This window comes from Struthio camelus, chromosome 3 (assembly GCF_040807025.1).
Source record: "Struthio camelus isolate bStrCam1 chromosome 3, bStrCam1.hap1, whole genome shotgun sequence".
Classification (NCBI taxonomy): Eukaryota; Metazoa; Chordata; class Aves; order Struthioniformes; family Struthionidae; genus Struthio; species Struthio camelus.
The window spans coordinates 125,959,288-125,979,500 of NC_090944.1; the positions used below are offsets into that span (position 1 = coordinate 125,959,288).

Here is a 20,213-nt window from a genome sequence, read left to right on the forward strand (position 1 = left end):
TGTATGAACTATGTTCCTGAAGGAGTTACAAGAAAATAGTAGTCACATACCAAAAATAATATCTAAAGAAGTTATTACTTAGGAAACAAACAAGTTCCACTTTGCATTAGTATTGTGCTGTTGACTGCATGGTAAGAGCTAAAATATGTTTTCTGAATTTCTTTTTCTAAAGAATAAAAAAGTGAAATGGTCTCATACTTTTGAGAACTCATACAGAAAACTTAAACCAACCATCAAACATATTTTTCATTCAGCTGAAATCTTTTAGTCACATTTCCCAAAACACTGGTAGGCTGCAAACCACCAAGTGCACAACTTATTTGAAATTAGGTTCTTGAGGTTCATAACAGTCGCTGGTAACACAACTTGAAACGTTGTCTCCTCAAGTCATTGTTGGCAGTGTTAAACTTTGCCGTTTCTTCCAAAAGAAAAGTAAGGTATTACATCTGCAAATGACTTCAGGCTTTTTAGAGTCTCCCCCACACTTCTTCCTCGTAAGTGCTTCTCTTCTCCCTCGAAGGCCATAAGGCTAAACCTAAAAAAAGCTCTTCCAACCGCTTAATGTAGGACACCTCTAGTGAGCACACTCAGCTTTCTCAGAGCCACACTCCTGCCTTGACACTTACAGTAAAAAAGCACCTTTACTGTTGCAGCTAGGTTCACACAACCTGGCTAGGAAACAGACCCTCAAAGGAAGACCACTAAAGCCCCGGTGCTGCAGCAGGCCCCACGGCCCCGGAAGGCCCGGGGCTCACGTGAGCGCTCCCCTCACCGGGCGGCGAAGCGAGAGCGCCGGAGGCACCCGAGCACCCCGGCCGTTACTCAGCGCGTCACCCGGCAGCCGCAGCATCCCGCAACGGGCCTGCCCCGGGCGGCGGGGAACGAGGCCGAGGCCCGGCCCGCCGCCGGCCCCAGGCGCTGCCCGCCCCACCTTCATGGGGTCGGCGAGGTACAGCTTCTCGGCGGCGCGCGTGAACTCCTCCCAGGTCTGGTAGTGCGGCATGGCTGGCCGGCCCGCCGCTCCGCTCCTCTCCCCGCGACCAGCGGCAAGATGGCGCCGAAGGCGGGCGCTGCGTCACGTCGAGCGGGAGCTTCCCATTGGCCGGCGGGGATCGGCCGCCCAATGGCAGAGCGCGTGACTCAGAGATCCTGGCCCCGCCAGCGGAAGGGCGCGCGACGGCGGCAGTGCGGCCGAGAGGGGAGCCCGGAGGGTGGCGCGCTTGTGACAGCGACCCCGCCAGGAGGGGCGGGGTGTAGCCGGCGGGCGCCCGCTCAGGCCCACGGCCCCTCCCGCCGCGCCGCTCCCCGCCGCGCCGGCGCACAAGGGCCCCCTCTCAGAGCCTCCGCGGGGTTCGCGGGTTCGAGTCCCGCCACCTCCCGCCAACGGCAGGGCGCGAGGGCCAACGGCTCCGGACGCGCGGCCAACGGATGCGGAGCGGCGCCCTCGGCCCGGCCTCACGGGTGAGGTGGGCCGCGGAGGTTAGGCCAAGCCAAAATGGCCTGCTTTTAGACCTGAATCTAGTTCAGGTTTTCCCAGGGTGGAAGGTCAGCTGTCACGTTTGGACTTGGCTATGTGTAGAAGGAAAAAAAAAAACCACGTTAAAAAGCAGCTCGGTGGCTTCTCGGGTTGCTGCGAAGCGCGTCGGCCGCCGCTGTTTCAGAGGCTTGACGTGTGAGGGGTGCTGAGGCTCGGGCTTGCAAATGAAATTACGGCGGCTGAGTTCAGCTAAAAGTTATACAATTATAAAGGTCTTGGGGAGTCCTGCTTTTCATAGATGTAGGGGTGTGTGTACAGCATTGGCATAAAACTGATTAAAATTCGTTTCAAAGGAGAAACGAGGAAGGAAGACAACCCAGGATTTTGTCTGTTACGTTTTAAAACATTTATTTCCTTGCGTGATCTGTGATTTTTGTTCCAGAATTGTACAAAGATCGCAGATAGTCAGACTGCTAAGTTCTATGTTACGAAGCTTATGAAAGCGCCATGTTTATATGAAACGCGTAAAAATTGCAGGCCTGTGTTGTCTATTTTAGGGGGATGTACTTAAAAGCCAGAAGCCCCTGATCTAACTCGCAGTTTCAGATTACTTTTACTAAACTGAGCAAACCTCAGTAGTGTGGCCAAACAGACTGAAAAGTTAGGCGCAGATCTGCGTGTAAGAGGGCAAATTATGCAGAGCTGTTCCAGTCTCCACTGGCAACGTGAGGAAATACTAGCTGTAGTTTTGTTGACCACAAAAGGCACAACAGATGCGAGGGAGAGTGAAGAAACACGGCATAGAAATAAAAGAGTGGATGGGAGGTAGGGGAGAAAAACTAGAATGGATTTCCCTGAGTCAGTAAAGCAGAAAATAATTGTTACTGTGGGGATCAACTTTGAAAAAGCCTGCAGTGATTAGGCTGCCAAACCTTAATAAATTGCGACTTGTGGGTGTTATGTGGTCCAGACAGTTCTGTTAAAGGGTTTTGCAGCAGTGAGTGAAGACTTTGAATAGTGGAGAGACGTAAGACAGTTTTCTTTCTTTCTACAACTGGTCACAGAGTTTAGACGCCTCTGTTTCTACAAGCGCAATTTCAGAAACATACGATTTGTCTTTCTGAGAGGCTGATAATCAGCAGCCCTAATCAAAGGTGATAGTTGTATTGACAGAGCCCAATGCATTTATCCCAAATGTGGGACCTAACCTGGAAGGAGCACTTCTCTACTCTTTTACAGTTTGAGGTTTATAACTGCAGAGTAGGAGTTGCTTTTGGTAGCGCTTTACAGCCATGGAGGCGATGTAAATACCTTGAAATAAAGAGTGAGGTGTGCAAGCCTTGTAATATGCATAATATTGCACAGAACATTTGCTCACCAAATGTGGATCCAGGTTTTCAAGTGGGACACAGTTTTGGGTTTTTTGGTTTTCTATTTTTTTAAAGGAAGAGTCCCAGTTTTGGGCTCTCCAGTCAGAAGCACCTTAGGGTTGATTTTCAGAGGATTTTCGTTTGGACTCAAATGTTCAGGATCCTTTATGCATTCTTTGAGATGAACTGGCTTAAGAGCTTGTCTATGGCCAGTCGCTAGCTCTATAGTTCACGATCTCTTCAGTTAAGCTAGTGCAACAAAGCAAGATTAAAAAACAAATGCATTTGGGGGGTTTATTTTCCTTAACCCAGGTGATTTCTGTGATCCCATTTAGGTTGCAGCCTCTAAAACTGTTAACGTATGCACAACTTTGGAGGTGAAAACCTGCGATGGCCAGTGCAAGGAACAGAGAGAGAGAGAGAGGGACTTTTTGATTGGCTTTGCCTCTGAAGAAAATGTAATCTGTCGCTGTGACGGTTATACAGTCTGATACACAAATCCACATTGCCTGTTCTTGGCTGCAGATCTGAAGGATTTCCGATTCCCTACCACCACCACCTAAGGCCCCTCAGTTGTGCTGCCACAGCTGTTTGTAGGTCTGTGCTGGGATCAAACCAATGAACTGATTTGGTTTAAAAGCAGCACCGTTTTTAGTAGCACGTTTTTTAACCAATATCATTCAGTTTACTGTGTGGCCTTACGTACTGTTGTGCCGACACGGCTGTTGGAAAGGTACCTTTTTTGGTGGCAAGACAGGATATGGGAATTCCTACTGTTTCTGCTGGCTTGCCACCAAGATGGGGGAGAACGTATGTTGAACGCACACCTCCAGCTTCCCTGAAAGCAAGTCCCGTTGCTGAAAGCTGGGCAATTAAAGAGAGAGACTGTTTCTGAACCTCAGTGAATGTCTGATACCTGTAGTTAATGTGATACTTCACTGTGCTGTTTTCATCTTGCTGGGAGAACAGAACGTTTTCTTGACATGTAAACTTAGAAAAGTATGAAAAGTAACTTAGACCATTGCAGTTATTCATCTGTAAGTCATATTTTATGGGTGTCCAAGACTGTATTTTTCAAGTAAGTTCCAGTGAATGCAGTGATAGTAGAACTCTCTCAATGGGCTTTTTGTTTAGTGAAATAAAATGAACAGTTGTTTATCACTGTGTGGAGTATTTGGTATTCAGCCAATAATAATTTAGTACTTAGTAAGAATTCTGCTAAAACTTATATATTTATCTTGCTTGCTTTTCTTGAGTTGCTGCTTTCTTCCAAGCAAGAAATCATTCCGGAGGTCTAGTGGCTCCGTTATCACTAGTATGTGAAATCTGGAATGCTATAGAGCCTCATTTACCCTTTTCTCCATCTTTCCTTGCTATATTCGCTAGACTACCTTAGATAATGCCTTGTTAGCTTGGATTTAAGGCCATAAAAAGCTATGAAGCAATAATATAAGTACTTGTGTGATGAAGAAGATTTTTCATGCGGTTTTTCCTCAGGCCTTTCCCCCTCATCTAACCTGTATGTGCATGATTAATGATCTCTCTTTGATCAAGCTTCTACATGCATTGCCACTACAAGTTCTGCTCTGTAGAGTTATGCTCAGGCATCTGGAGTCCACATGGAAATTTCTTTATTTTTTTGTCTAGTGTTTTCCTTTGCATAAATGACAAAATGAAAGAAAACAGTAGAAAAAGACCTTGCATTATGTCTTAAAATATCATCCACTGAGATCTTGAGCTCTTGCAACTCCTACAAAGTTCATGGAAGTTGCGTCTGCCCAGCATTACTCAGGATTAGATACTTGGTTTCTTGTTTTTTATTCAGTCTAAAGCAGGTGCCATATTCCTATGTGCAAATGTATTTATCTTTCATGGATAAGGAATTCAGATAAGAGTATTAAATTAATTAAAATAGTTATCTGTCACCATGACATACTGCTGCTGGGTAAAGCAGGCTGGTCTTTCCAGCTAAAAGTAGCTTTGTGTAAAACACTGTGCATTATCATACTAAATTATGAATGTGATGGGAAACAATAGGCCAAACTCTGATCTCAGTTTACACTGCTGTAAATCCAGAATCATTCCATTTATTTCAGTGGATTTTTTTTATTTTTTATAACAGTTTAATTAAGAGCAGAATTTTGTGCTGAGAGGATAATCCTGTTCTTGGACCAGGAGCAACATAAGTCAGAGCAGTTGCAAAGGTCTAAAAGGGTGCTAATGAGGGGTTAGTTTCAAGGCAGTTATTACTGCCAGAAATGCTTAATGCTTGAAGAAGGAGATATAGTTACTTCTTTCAAAATAGCTTCAACCCAACCCTCAGTGAAATTAAGGGGACATGATGATTATGCATTCCATTCTTGCGTGTGCATGGTCTAAAACAGCTTGGGATTTGTGCTGATGCAAACTTTACACGGGGTTATTTTTTGAAAGAGTATTTATGTGCATGAGGATGCAGGCAGATCTTGAGTACAATAAGCTAAGATGGCTTTGACATCTCACTGGGTTCTGAATCAAAGCACCCTTGAGAACCGAGTCTGCAGTCAGAAGCAGTTCATGCTCCTGGATGGGTTATAACATGCCAAACAGCCACAGTTTTTTCACTCTATAGCTCCTGAAGGAGCACAAAACATCCTGCTTCTGTCTAAGGGCTTTATGCTTTAAACAGCTTGGCTAATGGTTTAGCCAGGCTGAACCATATATAATTGATTACATCAATCCTAATTTTCCATTCCTCTTGCACAAGAGGGTCTAATCGTCTTATTAAATGATTCAGACTCATAGTGTCCTAACAAGGTAATTAAATGTCAGTATAACTAAACTAAAGGTGCTAAAATGTAGTTCATGAAGATTAAGGGTACATGTGGACAGCAAGATTCTGGGGCCCTGTCCAGTTAATGAGCCCAGGTGCCTGTCCCAGCCAAGTGACAACTTCATGTCTGGTGTGTGTTACTCTCCTGCTTCCTTTTCCCCAAGGCCCTTGCTCCTATGAAGAGAAACACGCTCCAAACAGATCCATGATCTGGACAGCTGGGGAGCCAGGAGCTTTGAGCACGACGTGATGCGCATTTGCCCTGCATTTCAGACGTAGCCCCTCTGACTTTCCCAAGGCAGCCTTGTTTCCTAGTTTGCTCTAACCACTAGAAAAACATGTCATTCAGTGTGGTGTAATCTAATCTTACTGTATGTTAAGGAGTTTACATAGGTACATGTGAATAGCCATTGCACTGGCAAGCTGGTTATCCTTATGTGTGGCCATAATGTTAGCGTGGCCTTAATAGAAATTGCCCTTTCATATTTGGATACTGTTCTGACAACGTTCTTGTTAAGCTATTTGCTTCTGACAGCTAGAAAGATGTATCCTTTCCTGTTAAGTGGTCAGTTTAGTCCCTTCAGCATAATGATGTGTTCAAATTAATGTCCTGTCATGCAAGAGACATATGTTAGAGAGCAGACTCTATATTGTCACAACATTGGCTGTTGAGATTTGAGAATGAAATAGCAGTCCTCAAGATGGCCTTCAGGGAAAAGAATAGCACATCTGGTAGCCAGCTCATGAAACAGCATTTGAAACAGTTTGGAAGCAGACAGATACTGTCAGTATTAACTACTCACAGATTTTGTATCACCGTTATGTGAAATTTCGAGCGTGCTACAGATTGGTTAGCTCATCAGCTGACACAAACTGGAGGTGCATTAATTTCTTACGTTATTCTTTAAATAGAAAAGCTTTTTATTTGATAGGCATGACTTAAGGCTGGTTTACCTGTGATGTTCATTCTACCATGACTGACATAGTGAAAGAGTACAAACCACCAGAATGGCAAGTTATATTGGATGCGTACCTCTCAAAGTCCTCTAGACCATTGTAACTGCATCTGTTGCTAAAGGGGCTTTAGGTACTTTTAATTAAATTGACTGCTAAATCATTCAGGGCTTAGACATAGTCAGAGGCTCAACTAGCTACTGCCTGTCAACGCAGTAACTGTTCATGCTTTAAAGCCAACCCTGATTGCAAGGTAATGCATCCTAGTTCAAACCTCTTTCTTTGAGGCTTTCATCATCTTCATCATCTCTGTTGTGAGAGCAGTAACATGCGGCTGGTGGGAAACAGTAACTTCCTCTGCTGTTTGCCAAGTAAATTCATGCCCATCCCTAAAGCTGTCTGGCCTCATCCAAATGGACTCCTGATTTAGCTGGTGACAGTAAAAGAGGTTGCTAGCCCCAGCCACTTGTCATTGCCATTTCCCAGGAATGAATGGCCGCTCATGATCTGATGGGGCCCTTAACCCACTTCAAGTGAACTGGGTTAGCAAAAGCCTCCTACTTAATCCATTTAAGTTAATTCTGGCTCAGGATGACCAAAGTAGGTTAGGGGGTGCCCACATGAGCCACTCGGCAGGCAGATCTGAAGAGGTGGTAATTTCCACAAGAAGAAGTAGGACGGGCTGAGCGGGGGCAGTGGATCTGAATCAGCAACTTCTTCCCTCCCCTCAGCTGCACGCAGAAGAGGATGCCTGCCCGCTGTCCCGCACTGCTCACACAGGCTTGCTCGGCAGCTCCGCTGACAGGGAGAACTTCAGAAGCTGCAGGAACGCAGCTATTTTACCTTTTACCCATTCCCATAGTTGAATCAGTAGCAAAACTTGGTGTAGACCAGCTGTTATCTAGGGTGCACGGTAGGCTAAAGCCATTGCAGGCTCCTCATACACTTCTACTGGATAGTTTGTCCTTGGTCAAGGATTGGTGCAGGCAGAGTTCAAATTTACACTTAAGGGTAAGTATGAAAGTGATTTCTCAGCCAAGTCTGTGACTTTATATTGAAGGGATCACTACTAACAAGATTTGAAATGTGTCCTAACAATCACATTCTTGCTGAGGTGTTTTTCTCTTTGCAACTTTTCCTGATCTCTTTTTGTTATTTTGAATAGGAAATAAGTCAAAGGTTCAAGTAATCTTGCCACTTTACAAATAAATGACAGTTTCCCCTTCTCTCATATGAAGGGGAATTTTAGAACTTGCTCAGATACCAGCAATACAGGCAAGGCATGTGACTGGATGAGGAAACATTTACTGCTCTGTTCTTTTTAAGGCATGGAGAAAGATGAGGGGCCTTCAGCAAATTCACAGCCTGATGTTGACGCTCCTCTCTCCTCTCCCTTCCTCCTGCTACTTCTGGATGGAACGAGGAATGGTGGCTGCGTGTTTTCTGAGGAATCCCTATACCAGATGAATCCCTATTTATAAGGATACAGCCAATCTCCGTCCTCCCTGTGCAGCACAAAGAGATGAGGCAGAGCAGTGTGCCTCATCATGCATATTCCGAATCCTATATTTTTCTCTTATGGTTGTTTTCACTTCTCTTTTAAAACAGTTAGGGTAAATCTGGGTGCCCTAAAGCTAACTTTTGTTCTATATAGTTTACTCGTGTTGATTTAAAAACAAGAATCATGAGGAAGATTTGCTTTCTTATCATTCGCTATGCAAAATGCACATGCAGCTGCTTTGAACTAAATTCCCAGCAGAAGTGCAGAAGATTTTGAGGCTTGCAGATTCTAGCAGACTGCTGTTTTCTGCAGACAGAAATTTGTATGATATGTACTTCCCTAGAGATTGCTCCCAGCCAGCTAGGACTGTACTATCCTTCTTCAACCCCACTGAGACATATTATCAGCTTATGGAGGGGGATCCTTCTGGACCAAGGAAGTTAATTAGCTGTGCTTGGGAATGCCTGCCACTGAAAGAACTGATTATTTTCTGGATGGAAGGGAAACTCTCTTTAGAGTTGAAAACAGTTGAAAACATGCTAATTTGTATAATTCTTGATGTTTATTTCTCTTGTGTGGGGCATCACTGTTCTCCATATGCACAGCAAAATTTCCAGGAGTTCCACTTTAGTTTCCGGAGTTGTAGACTGAATCATAAGTCTAGTCTTATCGACTGAGAATATGATCGGGGTATTTGAAGGCTGTGTGCAAATCAGATGCTGGTAATTCGGAGTAAGAAAGTCTGATCCTGTCTGACTCCAGCCTCATTAGTTTCAGAGTAGCTGAGAATTCTTTGTCACTGATAGTCTTTGTGGGTAATGAAACCATGATCTAATCCAGGTCCGGAGTATAAACAAGGGGTTAGCTGTATAGACATGTAAGGTAACTAACACAATTAACATAACACAGGCCGCTTATAGGGGAAGTGAAGGCTTTTCCTGCGTTGACACAGCAACCTCCTTACTCCTTAGTGGCAACGCTAACTTCAGCGTGTGGAAGCTCTTCTCCTTCGGAGCAGGATCAATTCAGTGCCCCATAAATCTTATTATGTATTCTGTTCATTCCTCAGAGAAGTATCATGAGGGTTAATTATTTCTCTGCTCTGACTCAGACAGTGATTTTGTGCCAGAGGATTCTGGCAGTAAGTGTAATCCTAGTGATACCCTCAGTGAGGAAACCATTGTTAACGATGTTGATGAGGAAGCGCTAATGGAAGCTGAACTAGAGCCTGATACAGAAACGGAGAGACTTGACCTAAGGCAAACAAAGGAAAGAGGTTGGAAACCTTCTTACTGTTTGCTGCCTTCCACAGCAGATTTTACAAAAAACAACTCTTTGCCTTCTTCCCCCCTGCAACGTAGACTGCAGACTAGCTCTCCTGAGGCTGCGCTGTGCTAGAGGGAGGGAGGAGAGGGGCTGCAGAAGCGCTAGTGCCGAGTGTCGCTCCCTGGGGAAGATGTGCAGCAAAGAGCAGGTTTCAAACAGAATGAGCGTCTCACCAAAACTGGGCTGCCAGATAGGGGGCTGAGGCCCTAGTTCTGCCCAGGCTCCAGCAAGGGCATCACGCCAGAGCCAGTTGGCGCTGCAAATTGTAAATACGTTGGGCACGTTACTCTGTTTATGACCAGTGCTCTGGAGTTAGATGTTGCATGAATAAAACACACTTTCAGTACTCTCTGTCTCTATCAGTGTCTTACAAACCTGTGATGAGAGACCGATGTAAATGTGCTGCGAGGGACAAATGGGCTCCCGTTATGTTCTCTGCAAGCACACAGAGGCAAGCACAACTTAGCCCTTCAAGAGTTTCCCTAGTCCCAAAGAAATTATTTTCCTCTCCTGTTCTCATGTGGTTTCCAAGGCATACAATGTGGTTTCAGATGCATACAATGACATAGGATAGTTAACTATTTTCCATACATGGCATTGGTTGTTCAGCAGGAAGTGTTCATTGCTTTAAGACAGTACTGAAAGGGATTCTGTTCTGCACTCCAAAAGAGAAGCACACAGGATTATCTTGGATCACATCCTTCTTCTGTTAGTCAAATGGTGAAACGAGACATCTGAGTTCTTTCAGCCTGTGACCTTCCCCTCTGCTTCCTGACAGATCTCACAGCTTTTCAGTTGTCCCTAGTTTAGAGTCAAGATTCTCCAGTCCCCCTGGCAATCTGCGTTCTTTCTTGAGCTTTTTCCTAGTATCTTGGGCCCTTGGGAGATCACAGCCTCGCCTTGGTTTCTATGTGGCTGCATAGCTATCCACTCCAGTAATTCACTGCCTTCGTCTGGATCCCTCCTCCACTCACCTAAAGGTATTCATGGCTTTCTGCAATGTTTCTTAACACTATTCAACCTGTACGGCGTTACATTCAACTTGCGTTCTTCCTGGATGTGTCCAGAAGCAGAACAGCAGTCTCTAATGTTTTCTGTCACTGTGGCCCTTTATAGCAACCAGCAGCTTGCACATTTTATCATTCAACTCACAATCTGCTTCACTGCTTCTGGCATCTTACTGTTGCTCTCTTGCTCCCTAACATGCTACAACCTTCTTCAAGCTCAGCAGCAGCTCAGGGAAAGGTTCCTAAAGCCGGGAGCTTTTCACTGAAAACTTTTCATATTCTCCCTCGTGCTGTCTAGCAATGATTGTCATTGGTTACTCAGGATTTTTTTCTATTTCTTGGTATAATATGGTTTTCTTTGGCATATTTCTAGTTGCTTCTGCATTTTCCTTTAACACTGCCTGTTCTCCAGCAGCATCTGTTGTTCCCCATTAAGTCTGGACACTTTGTGACTTCATTATTCCAAACATCCTTGTGGTTATACTCAGCAGTTGTAGCCTTTCTTGATGTGGTCGCATTCAGTAACATACCCTTGTGTTAGCCGACTGTCTCTTGTGTCCCCAGCAGTTCTCAGCCTTCTCTGGTTTTCCTTGTCACCCTGAGGCCCATTCTGGCATCTTATGGTATTGTGAGGCTTTCTCTGGCAGCTCTGTCATGGGACGCCTCCTCTGCTTTTCTGTATCACCGGGAGACTTTGACATGCATATCTTGCTCAACTTATCTGATGTCCTACAGCACTACACAAGCCATTCCTACGTCCTCAGCCTTTTCCTTATATCCTTTCATGCTTCTCTCATGTCCCCTGGCTGTTATCTGGCTCTCTTTCATCTTTCCCAGCTGAATCACAGCGCTCTCTTAATATCCCTCACTATATCCTCTATGATCTTACAGGCACCTCTTGCTCACTAATGGCTATTTCCACATTTTTTTGAGTTTGACTCAAAACATTTTCATTCATCTACAAGTGTTAACGATCATGCAGCCAAGACGGACCTCCTTGAAAAGTGCAAGATCAAGCATTCACTTTGTTTTTCTGACAAAATCTTTTAAAGAAAATATATTGCTGCCTTAATGAATTTTGAGAATAGGAGGTTGTTACAGCATTCACAAAAACGTATGTGAGCAGTTCGAGCCTCTTTTACTAAGGGACTAACGTAAGGTAAAGGATTATGTCATGGTGAGCTCATCCAGCATGTAAAGACCCGGCAGAGCCTAAGACTAGCAATGCTGTTGAAAATTTGATCCGTAATAGCGGTGCCTTTGCCATTAATTAGATGTGCCTTTAATCAGATGGAAATCATTGCTGAATGCAAATTAACCTGGTAATATTTGTAAGGTACTTGAAATATTTGGGTGATGAGTACTGTAGAAGTTTAAACTGTTTCTATTTTTATACTATACATCTTTATCCATAATAATTAATAAGAAAATCCTGAGCAGGCTATGATAAAGCAACTTTTCCTTACGTCCTAGCTGGCATCAAAACCTGTTTAAAATTCAGAGTTTTCAAACAGAAAAAAGAAATGGAGCCTGAAGGTTATGAAGCTTAATTCTAATGTAGTATCACCCCTTTTGAAAATATAGCAGCATGAAATAATACAAGTTACATTTCTTATTAGCTATTCATGTAGTGGCATCCTCATCAAACTCATCTGACATGGTGCAATGTAGACTCAATGCATCTGTTCTACATGGATATCATTGCAGCGCTGCTATGCTTTGACTCTCTCCTTGTATCTTCTTATAAATTCATATAGTCACTTATCATTTTTCTTTCCATCTTCATTATATGCCGAGTGCTATATCTGAATTTAGTTATTATATCTTTTTATAACTATGTTTTTGTGAGACGTGTATGTATCTATCTGAATGGTAAGATTATCTTGTAAACATGACTTTTCTTTTGTTTGCAGTTCACAATGCTTTGATTCCAGTAAGAAACCTAAAATAAGTTTAGTCCTATAGTTTGTCTTGTGCATGCATGCACACCCCTCCCAACTTCCACTTATAAAGATTACAAAAAATTCATGTGATACAAAACATCCAGTGTTTTAGAAGTGCGTAACTGTTTTGTTTAGTTCCTTAGTCAACCATGCTTTTGTTATATCTAGCATTAGAAGCCACATTTAACTGTGTAAGGCGTACATGCTTATGTGCTTACTTTATTTCCTTTACTGCTTAAGTTCCAAAGCAGTCAACAATACTTTAAAAACAGATTTATTACTGCTTACGTACCAGTGAACTGCAGGGGAGGGAGTGGGGTATATTTCTTTTTGTGTGAAAGCACCGTTTAGCAGAAGGGGAAGGAGCTAAACCTGGAGCCAGCTATTTTTGCACTAGCCAAGTCCTGTCATCAAAACGGCATGGGAGCTGTGCTAGCTTAACTCTGCAGTAGAGTAAGATTTGCTAAGTTTCCAGACCTATGCTTCTCCAGACCCCTGGTCCTTCCCTTCCCTTCTCTCTCCTCACCTTCCCCTCCTCCCTTGGCTCCCTCCCCTCAGCCCCTTCGGGGACAAGGGCAGAGGCCATCTCAGCCAGGTTGACACTATCAGATGAAGTGTGTGACTGCTCTGGAGAACCTGATTCAGCAAGTGATCCAAGTTCAGTCATGGCCTAACTGGGTATAAATTTGATTTTTTTTTTTTAAACTAAAGCTGAGCTGGACCTGGTAGCTTTTCAAATCTGGAAGAGTCGAGGGGAAGGGAAAAATAACAAATATTGGATATAGTCTGTATTTCTCTTGCATCAGGTAGATGTTTGTTTTTGTTTTTTCCCTAGTAGGAATTTCCCCAGAGCAAAGGATTCCCCTGTGGGTGCAGAGCAAGCATGACGGCCTTCTTTCCAGGAACAGGCTGTCCTTCTGGTATGGAGGCTGGAGAATAATCATAAAATAATTAAGGTTTGAAGGGACATCCTTAGGTTCCTTGGTGCAACCTGTGTTCAAAGCAGGCTAATTAGATCAGGCTGTTCCCTGGTAATCCTTCTCTGGGTAGATGTCTCATGGAGAAAATGAAGCCTTCAAGTTTAGATTAGAAAAGCGTTTCTTAAACTTCTTGTGAGCATAGCCCCTCTCCTTGTTCATTTGTCTTCCCAAGCTTTTCCTGGGTGTAGCATTTCTCCCCAGCCTAGGGAACAGCTAACTACCTCAAACTCATAGCAACAGCTCAAGTTCCTCCAAAGTGAGGGAGTGAGAATTCATTATAATTTACTCTCTTGAAGTGTGAATATCCATTTCTGTGCCTTGGAAGAACTGCAGTGCAGTGAGCAGTTAAATGTTCCTCAGCTTGCCTGGGTGTTTGCAGCCAGTTCTCATGCCCACATCCTGGAGGAAATGAGCAGCATCTAGCAAGTAGGTTAATTGGTGTTCTCTGTTTTCCTTTTACACTTCTTTTTTCCTTTCTATAATTTAGCTAAGTTTATCGTTCGTATGTCTCAATTAAGAAGGAAAATAATTTCTTTTCTCTCTTAAATGTTTCAGGCTTGTGATTCTCTCTGAGTCCTCATTCATTGGAAAGGATACTCTAAGTTGTGTATGGTCTAGCGCTGGATAAGCATCAGAATCTGAGAACTGCTGCTTAGCAAGCAGATTCAACACGAGCACTGCAAAACTAAGTTGCCTATGACTGTTGCTTTGTAGTTTGCCTCATGGTTGATGTAGAGGCATTACCTCTAAGCAGTTCCAGCACACCTTATTTCATCTTTAGCCTCTGTATTGATATTGCTGCCTGTTAGTGAGAAATCTATTTTTGTGAGCATCTTGTGACAACCAGCTCAAGAAATATAAGCCACAGAGCAGCTATTGATTATATAACAAGTCTAGGATGGATTCAGAATAGTAATTTAGGAGGAGAAGTCTGCACATTCAAATGGCAATAACAGATTAATCTTGACCACATTTTTGTCCTTCAACTTGTAGTTTGTGTGACAACTGTCCACTCAAAATAGCGTTCACATGAAAAAAAAAAAAAAAAAGGAAGCTGCCCTCCTAAGAATGCTTTCAGTCACCTTTCAGAAAGCGGTGGCTCACTCGTAATGCACAGCTCGCTGAGATATACATGCCATGGCTTCTCAGCACCCACGACATTATGAAGCGGTTTGGAAAAGAAAGCGAAGAATAACTTCTCCAAATGCAGCTAGAGAGGAGAAGTTTTAGATAGACCTGGATATAATTACCTGAGCTGGAATTCAGCCAGGAGAGTGCCGAGCTAAGGAACAGTAAAGTCCTGACTCGGCACAAGGGATCGAGACAAATTGAAAAGAAACTACAATAACAGAAGTGGGATTTCAGCATCTGGGAAGACATTTGAAAGAGTGACCGAACACAAACTCAGGCCTTAAGGGCAGTGATAAGAAACGAACAGAGCAAGATGAAGAACAGAGGCCTATAAGGGTGATATCCCTGGCACTGACTGTTTTCACAGTCAGTCAGTGTTACTTGGTAAAATTCTTAATTACCTTGTGCACGATCTAAGGGAACTAAGTTCTCTTAGTTCTTTCAGTACTCAGCCCAAGCCAAACTACATGAACAAGGCTGCAAATGAGACAAGTTACCTTTGATGTGTTCTTAATTAGTCATGAAAAAGAACAGAGTCAGACCTGATAAATATGGCAAATCTTTAACGTAGCACCAGGTTAATTAGCCACCATTAAAGGAAGGCTTGGGCAGCAAGAAAGGTTTCTCTTTGTTGGGCTGCTCCCCAAATAACAAGACCTGGTCTCAACCCAGAAGGATTTTACCTTTAGTCCCAAATTCCTTAAAGGGTAGTTACTCTAACTCTTGGCCATAGTTTCTTGCCAGCACAGGTATCAAACAAACATTTCAATTTTCCTTCACTCGTACTCATTTATAAAGTCTTCACAGCACTAGAATCAAACTGATATACCCAACAGAAGGATGATAAGGGGTCGGCTATCAAAGATCTTTTATTTTAAGGTCCTGCTTTGTTTTTCTTTGTATTTGCTGGGGGCTAAAAGTGTACTTATGCAGCTGCTATTGATCAGGCGATGCACAAAGCTCTTTAGGGCTTCTGAACTTTTCTCATTGGAGCACTATAAGGTTTGTCAAAGAGAAGTCCCGTTTGAAAAGGAATCTGAACGAAAAAGCAGAGAGCTAGAGGATGAGAGCAGGGAAGGTGGTCCAGAAGGCAGTGCTTTAAAAAAAAAAAAAAAAAAAAAGCAGGAGCTGGGGGAAGGTGGCACATGAGGAAATCCGAGCGGCGTAGCCTAAGAGATTTGAAACTGCATTCTTCTCAATGGCAGGTTTTTTTTTCCTTCTTCCTTTCTCTTAGCTCTTTCTTTTTTCACATTCCTTTTCCCCTAGCTCATTCATTTTATGCCAGGATGTTTATTTGTCTTCCCTGGCTTATTTGTGGTGCCTCTAGATTTAAGCATCCTGGTAAATCAGCTCCTGTGGAAACTGTGATCTAAAAATTAATGTTGGGATGGATTTTGAGCTAATTTAAACTGATGCACATCCGATGAAGTAAAGTTCAGTCATGTAAAATTCCACTGCTTGAGCAAATGCATAAATAATGAACATTATTCCCTTTAAGTGTGTCAGTTGAAGAAATTGTCTGCTCTTTCCAAAGAGATTATTTTAATTTCAAACATATACCTATAAATGTCTGTATTTTGCAGTTTTGAAAATCTAAGCATGCAAATGTATTATGTTAACACATACCACAGTGCTTCAAGCGATTGTCTTCCTTTGAACACATTACTCTCCAGAAGTGGTAACCCTTTCATTATTTTTATCTATCTGAATATACTGTTTTCATTTGTATCTTATTTGTTTCTATAATAGCATGTGGTGCTTACTGAGCTTTAGTGGGCAAGTGTAAGCAGGGGTCAGAGTGCGAGTTCAGAGAACTGGCTGTAATTCTGAGCACCTTGCAGGATTTGGCATTTCATTCTGATGTGACTTCTCATTTTTATTTTATTATTGAACACAGAATGAGAGCACCGTAGAACTGATTCATCTTGGGTCACTGCTCTTATATGACTGGCTAGGAATCCAAAATGCATGTTAAAGACTGCTTTGGTGCTGATCTTAGCAAAAGCACTGAGGGGAATTAGTTAGGCATTGCTACTGAAAAAAAAAAAAAGAGGCAGATAACAGGAATCCAAATTTTAATCATGATGCTTTGAAAGCAAAAAAAAAAAAAGTCAGCAGCGAACCGAAATCATGTCTCTTGCTACTTTTCACTTTAGTCAGAGGAAGCCCACTTCCCTCTAATGCCATGAGTGTTAGTGTCGAGAGACGAGCACTGAGTGAATTTTGCTGCAACAGCTACCGAAGTTGCTGCCCCAGGCTTCCTGCAATGCTACTTCGCTAGAAGTTATTGCCACCGAGCAACATTGGCAAAAATACGTCACAGCTCAGTTTCTTCATGAAAAGCCTGGTTGTCTACTTAAATTCACCTTGATTGGATTTTAAATCGGATTTGCACCGATTCCTCCACTGAGGTGGAAGTAGAGGTTTCCTACTGTGGACTCTGGCGTCGTCGGGTGAAAGCCTCCGTTAGAAGGATGGAGTAGCTGAGGACGGTAACTCTTGACACTACCACAGCAATACTCATGTGTCAGCGCGAGGAGAGGCATCGGCTCACTGGTGTACGCGAACTGCATGGCAACAGTATATTAGGCAAGAAAGAGATTGGGGACTTGAACAGCTAAATAAACAGAAATGTATATATAGAAGTAAGAGAAGGGCTATATGCTTTAAGAGCCAAACAAGAACTCACAAGGTGAGTAAAATGACAATTTATCGGAGAGCTACAACTCAGCATCTTCCTTTTCTAACAAATATTTTTCTCTCACTTCAAGCTACAGTCTATCTTCTGTAAATTTGCCTCATTAAGAAAGGAGGAAAAAATAGAGATAGGAACTGGATGAGTTGAGGAATTGGTAATAGGAAATGGAGACTTTTGCCTCTTGTGTCACTAGTTGCAGTGCTGTCTGAGTTAGTTTTGACTGTGAGCTGTTACCCTCTAATGCAGTTTAGTATCTTCTGTGGAATGACTTATTGTTTTCAGACCCGATCTAGTGACAATTAATGCTGTTTTGCCACTAACCGGGCAGTAAGAGCAGAAAGGACGGAGGCTGAACAGCCAGTGGATGCAGCTATTAAACCACTTTTAAAATGGCAACAGATAAATCAAGTGGGACGAATAATAGGGATACAAAAGAAGAAGGCTTGTGCTTTCATTGTCATATACGGGAGGCCCAAATGCCACATCAGTGGTCCTTAGGCCTTTTGTTGATCTCTGAAGATATGATAATTACACTTGGAATAAAAGTGCAGGAACATTGTGGCCTCGACTGAATCTCCCAGCTGCCGTCACAGCTAAAAAGCAATCATCAACTTCAAACATTTTGGAGTTGAAAGATATGGGTATGGCAGCCCTAACTCATGTTAATTCTTGTCCCTTAGTCCGACTGGAGGCCCAGTGTTTAGACATTTAATTTCTTAATTCGTTAGTCACCTTAACCCTGACTACAAGCAGAATACATTTGTCCAGTAAATTTTGTGCAATTGCTCTGGGAACTGCTGAGCTCCTGCCTTTCTGGTGTGCTGTTGAAAATCAAATTATATAGGTTTAGCAACATAACTATAATTAGGGCCAATGGAAAACTGTGGGTAGGATAATATTGTGGATTCTGCAGTTTTCATCATCTTGTTCCACAATATGCCAGACCCAGTAGTTTTATTGCTCCACAGTGCATTAACATTGTCAGTAAAACATCCCTGCTTCCTGAAGTGGAACTGGCTCTTCAATGAGCACATTGCCGAGGCTGGCCTCAATTTACAGTAATCCTCAAATGGGGCCCAATTGTGCTCCTCCTGAAGTCAATGGCAAAACTCCTAGTAACTTCAGAAGGAGCTGGGCAGGCTGAGGCAGAGAAAACGGGGATGGATAAGGAAGATGAGAGAACAGAGTTGTCAGAAAAGGAGAAGGCAGGCTATCGTGTTTCATTATAATCTCTCCAGTTATCATTGGATCCAATACTGATATCACCAGGAGGTTTGTTTATAGATTAAAACCGTGTTGCAACTGAAATTTCATCAGTGCCTATTTTCATGCTCTCCATCACACTGAGAAAAACTTCTTTCCTCTAGGCTATTGCTACTTCTGCCTCTGGATTCTTAAGCTCCCCCTCTTCCGCCTCAGATTTTCTTTTGCTTATCCGTCATCCCCCCTGCAGTTCTTTCTTTCGGCTGTTTCTAGATCTTGGCTCCTGGGGGCTTCTTTCTCTCCCCTTGCACCATTCCAACCCCCAAAATAATCAGCTGGGGATTAGCTAGTTACTAACTGTGATGTACCATTTTTGGCCCTTGCAGGCAGAAGAATAATCTCTTGAGATCATTCTTCCAGGTTGTCGGCAAACTCAGGCAAATGACATAAGACTGATATCATAGTTGGAAGGCTGCCCAGAATCAGTTTTTAGTAAAATTTTTTTTTTTAATCGAATTTTAGCTCTTGTGGCTATAGAGGTGGTCTGAATATGTAATACAGGTTCAAATAATTACAAAGGTTATGCAAGATCCAGGCTCATGCCTGATTTCTTGTGACAGAAGAAAGAAATAAAAATGAAGAACAAAAAGTGAGATAAGTGTGGGAAAGAAGCACAGAAATGGAGGCGGTAGAAAGGAAAACATGGATGGGGAAGGGGGAGAAATATAAAATGCTCTCATTTTTATTGAAAACATGAGAAGCAAAAAAAAAAAGAAACAAAAGCCTAAAGAACAAAGAAAAAATAACAGGAGGAAGAGAAGGGAAGACTAGAGAGAGAAGCTGGGGATTGGTTGAATTCAATTTGAATTTTTTGGAGTGAAAATTCTAGCTATTGAATTAGAGTTCAGATTCTTTAGATTGCAAAGTTGTAAAAGAAAAGACTGGGTCTCTTCTGTGCTTATGCAACACCCACCATCTTAGGGTGCACAAACTTGACTACCACTAATACTACTAAAAAGTTGAAGTAATTCCTATGGACCAAGCGACTTGGAGGAACTATAGCATGAGGTGGCAGAATTAAAGACTACATAGTAAGGCACGTGGTTAAACAGATGAGCAGTGGTTGCAATGCCAACATAATTCTTGTACTTCCTGTTTTCTGAATACTTACTATACAATCAAAGTTCTTTCAAACTATGTTTTTAATATAAGAATTTCTTAGCTTTATAAGAAAAGAAAGTTGATGTATGTTACCCTATTTATTTCCTTCCGTTTCATTAGAAACATTCCAGTTGGAATTCTGGATCTACAGATCCACGCCGAGATCTCTGAGCCTTTCTTACTACATAGAAGTGTATGACTCTCTGTGTGGGCTGCAAGGAGACAAGGCATTCACTTTTTTAGTGGGTCTCAGTAGGAAAAACAGAAAAATGTTGAAAGTCAGAAATTCTGCGTTCTATTCCAGACTCTCTGAGAAGAACGTATCTAGGGACATATTCAACTCTTAATGCAACTTTGAACTATTCTACTCAGTCCTAGTTTCTCTCCTTCCTCCGCTCACATCTCCTTGTCTTAGTCCCTGTTTCACGGTCTACTTTCACGTTTTAGTCCTCACTGTTGCCATGTTCCAGCTGCTGGGAGCCCCTTCTCCCAGTCCGCATCCTAGACTTTCCTGCTTCCAAGCTCTATATATTAGTCGTAGCTTCTCTTGCTCTCTGGTACCATGTCATGGGGCTGCTCCCCATATTCTCCTACCCAGCTCTTTGTCATGTAACACAATTATAATCCAAGTCTGTGCATTCTTGACTGAA

At 42.8% G+C, this 20,213-nt stretch overlaps 2 protein-coding genes across 2 annotated transcripts in view; one reads left to right on the forward strand and one right to left on the reverse strand.

The window, feature by feature from the left end:
* EPHX1 (epoxide hydrolase 1) overlaps window positions 1-1,065 on the reverse strand; it is a 43,137-nt gene extending 42,072 nt beyond the window's left edge. Inside the window, exon 1 of the mRNA XM_068940165.1 lies at window positions 932-1,065. The gene's annotated coding sequence lies outside the window, so the exon portion shown is untranslated. The remainder of the gene's footprint in view (window positions 1-931) is intronic.
* Window positions 1,066-17,140: 16,075 nt separating this feature from the next.
* ENAH (ENAH actin regulator) overlaps window positions 17,141-20,213 on the forward strand; it is a 122,228-nt gene continuing 119,155 nt past the window's right edge. Inside the window, exon 1 of the mRNA XM_009686503.2 lies at window positions 17,141-17,193. The gene's annotated coding sequence lies outside the window, so the exon portion shown is untranslated. The remainder of the gene's footprint in view (window positions 17,194-20,213) is intronic.